Here is an 8,480-nt window from a genome sequence, read left to right as displayed (position 1 = left end):
AGACTTGGGGCTTGGCTCCATAAATGAAGTTGATGAATCTCTTGCTCCACAAGAAGCATGTTTACAAATAGTGCCTTATGTCGTAAGAGATGAAGTAGTAGTAGATACTGAGGCAGGGGATGAGCACAAGCTATACATGCATAGAGGACAAGATATTATTCAATGTACTCGCATGTTTAGTTGTTTGATTGTCCACCGATTCCTTTATGTCGATTGATCCCCTATGCAAGGGTGAGAGGCTTAAGAGATGATGTTAGTGGATTGAAATCTGATTTTGCAAAGGAGGGCTATATGCAAGAAAAAGGATCTTTTATTGTTTCAATTTGGAATTGCAATAAGGAGGAAGCTTATGTTACAGGTATTTCATTTCTCTACTTTGATCTTTTCTACTTTCTGTTTCTACTGTGTTTTTTGTTGTTCTCATAAATAGTAGTTGAGTATGCTTTTCTGTCTATGCTTATCTATTTTGCAAAGGACCTTCTTACTTCATGGGACCCAATATGGGTTGATATACATAAAGAGTTTGAAATTGAGCTTTCTAAAAGACCAAATCTTCAAGCCCTTTCTAATAAAATGTTCTACGTTTGGGAGGGTAATCATAGAACGGTCGCTTGGACGGCTGCTATTAAAGAGAGATTCTCCACTGATCGAGAGAAACATTGTAGTGTGCTTTGTACAGTTACTGACCCTACACGAGTGCCAGAGATAGCTCTTCTTAGTAGCTTGCAAAGAATGAATTTGTAAGTTTTATGACTTTCCATATATTCTAGCAAAAAATGTATATGTTATGTTTCGACTATGTATGTATTGTATATGAACTTGGAATAGCATGAACACACATGCTCTTGTGGTCACCCATCTTAGGTATGAGCTTGTCAACTACTTCCACATTTGTGCAGCAGATCATGAAGCTTATGTAACAGGGCTTCCAGAAAAAGATCAAAAGTTGATTGCTGCAGTCCGTAAGAAATACTCGAAGGGTGTGGAGCCTTGGTATCCACGTACTCGTCGATACTTGGGAAAGCTCTTATACGATGTAAGTGTCTTTGGCCTACTTTTTAAGAAAGATCTCGTGTTTGGTTTTTTTGAAAATTATGTGTTTTCAATTATTTATTGAAGGATAAAATATCCAAGTAATTGAGCCAAAGAGTATGTGCTTGTTTTTTTGCAAATTATTTATTTTTAAGTATGTGTTGAAGGTTCAAATGTCCAAGGGATTGAGCCAAAGAATAGAGCAAGCTAGGCCGACAATGACAAATGAAGAACTTATAAAAGAGGAGGAGAAGATATTGAATGATTTAGCACTCAAATATGGAGAGCGTGTTGGAAAGGTGGTTGAAATATTTTTGTTTAGGTATTTTGCACATAGTGTAATAGCTGTTCAAATACTGTAGTTGTTAAATATTGTTGATCCGAATCTTGGACCGGATTGGATGGTTCGAGTTCTTCCACTCAAGTGGGGTCCTGATAGTTGGGCTACGCTTGAGAAACTGAACTTGATTGCTATGCATGATGCTCCTGTCTTAAGCAAAGTGTTATGGGCTTCCTTGCTTGAGGCAGACAAGATTACTAGAGCATCTTATGGTTTAAAGAAAGGAGATCATGTGTATCGCATGTAAGTAAAGTTTCTTTTGACATTCAAGAATCTTTGATGTATGATTGCTAGTTTTTTGTGATTGTTTTAGTTTTTTCTCATCTTCATTGTTATGTAGTTGGATTCGTAGAGAAGGCCTTCTACAAAGGATTTTTGAGAGGGCCACAAAGTTTGTGGAGGACTTAACCAACATTGTTGGTGGTATTTTGTTGCCTCATGATTGCTCTCTTGCCTCTTACTTTGAGAAGCTCAAGTTTGAAGCACGACCCTATCTTTTTCCTTTGGAAACCTCTCTTGAAGCTAAGACAAAAGATGTTGACAAGCAAGCTATGAAGAAAGTGGACACAGTACGCCTGGCATCTCAACGGCTAGCCTATAGGTCAAGCTCATCATACTTTTATTTCAAGCGTTTCATAATTACAAAGTTTGTAGTGATGTTATTTTGTTTGATTGTTTTAGATTTCTATTATCCTTGGTTGGAAAAGGCTTTCTTCCAGGGATTCCATTCTTAGCTAAGCAGTGGGCACAACTATCTACTGGGGAAGAATGCATGTACTCCCCTTCCATACATAAGCTCACTACTTGGGAGATGGAGACATGCCCATGGTGGATAGACATGGCTTCTGGGCATGTATTAGCGAGAGCGAGAGAGAGAGAGAGAGAGAGAGAGAGAGAGAGAGAGAGAGAGAGAGAGAGAGAGAGAGAGAGAGAGAGAGAGAGAGAGCTTCACGATACTATGAGAGTTGGTGGCGCATCCGTCGATATGCCTCTACCTCCTAGAGTGAATGAGGTAATATCAGGTAAATGGTTACTCAAAACAGACTCAACCATGATTTGTGAAGAGCTTTAAACTCTCTTCTTTCTTAACTTATTTGTTTTACATACTCGTGATATTGTGTTTTTTTGCTTTTCCTAACTACAAATACTTCTCACAAGGGAAAGGAGGTGATTGTTGAGACTAGGGTGGATGAAAACATGGAGCGAGAGCATGGTGAGCTATCACTTACGATGCAGACGTTTGTATGTTCATTTATTGGAGTTAATTCACTTTGTTTAGCCTCTTGTATCGCAGTAGCTCATGGGGAGATTGTTGCAAAGAAAACCATTTCTTTTGTCTACATTGTTGATATTCCCTTGTCTTCTCTGTCCTCATTGTCTGACTCACGATGCATGGCCATTTCTGGGGACTACATAGCCATTGCTGCTGATTTTAGGGCCGGTGTTCGATATCCGGCATGGATTCGTGTTCATGAGCACATGGGATCTGCATGCTTTGATGGGACCTTGTGCATGCGTGGTGGGAGAACAGTCGCATGCTGATTTTATTTTTTTGGATCTTCCCTTTGGTGGTTCCCACTTAGCCTCCCCTGTTGTGCCCCTTTGGGATATTTGTAGTGAGGATCATGTTCGTGCATGCATGCAACTTGCATATTCGACTTTGTCAGACTCTGGGTGGTTGTTGATCATGGTCTCTATGACAGGTTTGTGCTTCAATCTTAATTTTATACAATACTTGTCTATATTTTTATTGTATGTTTTCTATTGTGACTTTAGAAACCTCTTGCAGGAGATACCATTGGCTGGGTTGAGAGATTTTGTCGTGCATCAAAGATGACTATTCATAGTCGCATTGTAGTCCTTCATCATGGAGCTTATGGTTATGGTAATAGCTTTGGTGGTCGGATTGAGGTAATGCTCTTCTACATAATTAACTTGTTTGTTTCTCATTTTGGTGTGTTATTGTTATTTTTATTGTTCTAATTGTCTATGTGGTGGTGTAGTGTCATTGTTCTCTCTTACTTATGGTACATAGGGTTGGCATGCAACCACCTTGCTTTGTGGTTGAGAGCACTCCGCTATTCAATCGACTTGGCATGCAACCTTTGGATTCTTACATGATGCACCATCTTCCAGAGTCTTCTCTAGCGAGATCATCATCCGGGGAGCCATGGCGTGGTGGCTTGCAACGAAGTAATTCTTTTATTGCATGTTTTGTGGAGCTTCTTTGTAGGCCTGGAGGTCTTTGTTTGGAGTTGGGATGTGGTACATCGCCCGTATTGGCAGCATGCTTAAGCACATGCAAGGCGGGTGTGTGCAGCAGTCGACAGTGACGACACTTTGATTTCAGATTATGTGCAACCATTACTTCACCCTAAAAAGCGAAGCAGAGAGCGGGCCTCCACCTCTCTTGATGTTGATGATCTGGGTGACATGCCTTCGCGTGTCAACCCCTTTGATGACTAGTGAGAGTTCACCTTACACTTCATTTTCCCCCACTATTTTATGTTTCAATCATACTTTTATGCTACTTTGTCACTTTTTGGTATCATTGATTGTTCATTATTTGAAAATTATGGATAATGATTCAAACAACAATTTGAGATTTCTTGTGTTTCAATGATGAAGGTTATGTAATGCTTACATGTGGATTGTGAGACTTACCTTTTTCTTTTTGTATGGAAGTGTGTTGCCAGTTTATGCTGAGGGGATTGCAAAAACCATGGCTGCTGATATACGATACGATTTTGACACCCACAAGAAGTGTCAGAAGCGCAATGTCTTTATTGATGACGAGTGTGACTCTTCATAGTCATGAGATAGAACCGTAGCTTTTCTTGTTGTTGTTAAAGTGTAGAGGCATGACATGTTGCTCTCTATATTCCACTAAATATTCCACTTGTTATCTTACAATCCTAAAGAAATCTCTCTTTTTTGGTTATAAGATATGACAATTGTCTCTTAATATAGTTTAGAAACTTTGTAGATGTATGAGCATTGTTGACTAAATTTAAAGTTAAAATTAAAATTATGGTGTTGAATGTAGTTGTGGATCATTGCATGGTTTGTAATAGCTTTGCTACCTGCTTGGGTTTCTCATTGCTCGACATCAAGCCTCAACTGCACAAAAGAATCTAAAGTCTAATTTTGAACAATGCTATTGCTACGATTACTTAGGGATTCTAGAAAAGATTCTCATTTTGAACAGTATTATTGCTATCACTTAGGGCTTTAAGTAGGATCTTCATTCATCTTTCTTAACAAATCCCATTTGGTTTCTTTATTCATTTGCTCGGATTTTCCTTCGCTCGACAATTCTCGCTTGCCACATGGTAAGACTCCAAGGAGTACATGTGCATGCTAAAGAAGGTAACGGAGCTATGGTGGAATGCTACCAGTCTTCTTGGAATGTAAGGCAAGTGAAATTTGTTGATGATGGGGAAGAGTCTCAAAGTATTCCTAGGAGCCACTATTCTAGAAGCCATTGGGCACGGGCTACTACAAAGACATTGATCAAGGTAGGTGATCTTGAAGAACGATTTGTTGCCTTAATTGAACATGGTTCTGAAATAAATATAATGTCAAAAAGTCTTTACAACAAATAAAAATGGCCAATGGACATAGAACATGGTTGGATGGTCAGAGTGGCAAACAATTTATCAGGAGAATTGTATGCAACATGTCCAAGTGTAAAGGTGACAATAGATGATGTAAAGGTTGAGCAAAACTTCTTTATACAGGACACAGGTTCTTATCATCCCATCCTTGGACAACCCTACATTGTGGGAGTTCAAATGGAAAGAAAGGTAATGGATGATGGTTCAACTTATGCCAGGATATGAAGCAAAGATGGTAAACGTGTTGTTCAATTTCTCATAGTTTTTGTAAAACATGAAAGAAATCGTGACAACCTCAGAGATTATCCTCTACCAAAGGTGAGCAAAGAGTATCATGACCATAGGGAAATGATGGATTTTGGCCAAGTACCATTGTAAAGCGGGATTGTAGTGGTACAGAAAGAAAAAGGGTCTCGTCTGATCCAAAAATAAGTGAAACTTTCTCAACGGGCTTCTTGGTCACAAGGAATGGATCAGTATGTTTTACAAAACTTGAAGATTTGAAGAGATGTGAGAGGCAATATGTACATAATGTACAAATAGGCATGAAAGAGAGCGGGTTGCTAGAGCCTACTGAAAATGTTTTAGGTTTGTGTGAGCGAGTTTCTTTTGTAGATACTATGGGTGAGCTTGATGCTATAATGGAGTCTAGTTTGCATTTTGAAAATGAAGTTGTGGATGTATGCTCTATGGAAATGTATCAAGTCATAGAAGCCTTTAAAGAAAACCAATGTTTTAAGCAAACAGTTGGCTCAGAAGTCCATGTTGAAACTCAATACAAGAGTGTAGCAAAGGTGAAACTAGTAGCTTCACCCTTACCACCCAACAATAGGGAAAAGATTGAGCAGGCTTCTTTGCAACCAAGTTTGAAGAATCCTAAAAAGATTGGGCACACCTTCACAAAGGAGTCTTTTCAAGAGTTGGAGATTGGTTGCGAGGAATTTCTAACACAAGAGGAGACAAAGTTCTTTAAAGAAATTCTTTCAAAGCATGGTAAGGCTTTTGCATTTGAGCCACATGAGATAGGATGTGTTGATCCTTCTATTGTAGCTCCTATGGTAATTTTTATAATACCTCATGTGCCTTGAAACCTGCAGCCTATTCCAATTCCAAAGGCTCATTTTCCCAAGTTAGTAGAGCTATTGAATGAAAAGATCAAAATGGGGATTTTGGAGCCTTTTTGTGCTCCATACTCAAACAGGTGGTTCACAGTTCCAAAGAATAATGGTGCTCTATGCTTCATCCAATATATGCAACGAATGAACAAGGTGACCATTAGAAATGTAGGTACATGTCCAATTGTGGACGAGTTTGCAGAGGTGTTTGCAGGGAGGGCAATCTGCTCGATGTGGGATCTCTACTCAGGGTATGATTAATTTCAGCTTGCAATTGAAAGCAGAGACTTGACAACCATGAGAACACCTTTGGGTTTGGTAAGGATGTGTACCTCACCGCAGGGAGCAACCAAATCGGTTGCACATATGATGAATGGGATGAATAAGGTCTTACGTGACTTTATTTCTCAGATCACAATGCCTTTCATTGATGATTTTCCTATCAAAGGATGTGAAGAAGGTGGAAAAGAAAGCTTTAGATATCAGGGGGTGTCGCAGGTTTGTGAAAATACACATAATTTATTGTACGCTTTGTCGCACATGTCGAAGGCTGGAAACTTTCTTGTGCACTGTGTGCGAGCCTCAAAAGGCTGCAAGCACACAACTAGACAGTCCTAGTAAGCTCAGAGAAACAATGATATGTCACTCACCACTCAATGCTTCCGTAGTGAAGGATCGTGTGTTGTGAAGAAGAAGGAGCCTCTGCCGATGCCGCGCTCAACCACCTCGCCGTTGCAATGCTCTCTCTCTCTCTCTCTCTCTCTCTCTCAAGCATACACACACACACACACACACACACACACACATACATGAACACACAAAGGAGAAGGAGACAAAGATGGAGCAAGAGCACTTCTTAGCTTGCATCTCCAAGAATGAGGATTTTTAGGTCAAATGGACCTTTTATAAGAGTTTGACCCATTCACACATAGGTGCTCGTAGTGGCCAGTCGTTGCAAAACTATTGTAAATATAAGATAAGTGGTGCACCTCTCATAGGCGATCACCTACACACCTATTGGACCGACAAGCCCGGTCCATAACTCAATCAAATAAATAATAAGACGTCTGTTGAAGGTGATAGGGTGTCCATGAGGGTTAACATGCACCCCTTCTTGATATAGATTTTGTCCTCATAAGCTATTGAGATGAAGCCCATTCCTCGAGGTGGAAGAGCATCCGAGATTGAATGTCCTTAGCCTTATTCAATCACTGCAAAATCAACCAAAATTGGCACAGTAATTGCATTCTCATTATATAATTAAAAGTCATATGCAGTTTTAGGCACACAAATTGATTGGTAACAATATTAAACAATTTGTCAGCAGTAAACATTAAACTATAATATAATCAAACGCATAAGCAGTTGTAAAGGTCAAAAACTAAACAAGTCTGGGGTCGCTAATTTAACGGTCGAGAGGTACTAGAGGTCAACTATTAATATCATGGGCAACCTTCTCAATTCTTTCTGGTAAATTAAGCTGTTTAATCGCGAAAGCAAAGTTATTCATGTTTGAGGGATGACTAGAGGCTATACCTAGAAGACCTTGTAGTTAAGCTACAATAAAAGGAATTGCTCATGAAATCATCGCCTTACTTATTCCCTTTTCTTTGACCCCCCAAAGTTTTTTCACCTTGATCAATTTTGATTTGTGTGCTTATTTTGTATGCCTTGGGCTTTTTGCTTTTCAAGGAAAAGCACCCACATTGGGAACCTTTAGGGCTCTAGTACCATAGGTCATACATGTGAGTGAAGTACCAAATCAAGATGGGATTTCTCTTCCAGCTTAAGATTTTACATTGTGGCACTTTTGATTTTTGATTTTTTTTTTTCGTTTTCAGCATTTCAATTTTGTAACTTTGGGGGTCATATGACACTATTACCCTCCACAGGCTCATCACATTAGTAAACTCCCTTTATCATATACTTAAGCTAAACGTCAATAGGAACTAAGACCACTAGAAAGCCCTAATACATTGCACACAATGCTACTTAAATCGGATTAAGAACCTAAAGTAACCATTGATTATTAGGAAGGCATTCCCCATGGTATTAAGAGAAGATCTCTAACGCTTAATAATTGGGTCAAACTAGCTTAGTTAGCTGCTTGATTCTTAAACCTAGACGAGGGATTATGACATAAAATTATATAGAATCTAACGTTTAATCTAAGCAAATGTGTTGAATATTGTGCTACCAATCCCATTTAAAGCAGACAAACATTGATGCTAAAAAGAAGACAAGAGGCAATGCTAATGGACAAGAAACACCAATTTGTGTTGATGACCGTGCTCGATTTGAAGAGTGAACAAGAGAAAGGTTCCATGAAGTTCAAAATCCTAACAATGGCAACGCGTTCCTGTACACACTCAAAAA

General features: G+C 39.2%; 1 pseudogene; it reads left to right on the top strand.

Moving 5' to 3' along the window:
- Positions 1–2,330: 2,330 nt before the first annotated feature.
- On the top strand, positions 2,331–3,705 carry LOC147443098 (uncharacterized; annotated as a pseudogene).
- Positions 3,706–8,480: the final 4,775 nt, after the last annotated feature.

The sequence above is a fragment of the Adiantum capillus-veneris genome, chromosome 14 (genome assembly GCF_014529385.1).
Source record: "Adiantum capillus-veneris isolate H3 chromosome 14, ASM1452938v2, whole genome shotgun sequence".
In the NCBI taxonomy this organism is placed as follows: domain Eukaryota; kingdom Viridiplantae; phylum Streptophyta; class Polypodiopsida; order Polypodiales; family Pteridaceae; genus Adiantum; species Adiantum capillus-veneris.
The sequence above is the reverse complement of the archived record's forward strand: the minus strand, read 5'-3'. Positions and strand labels throughout refer to the sequence as shown.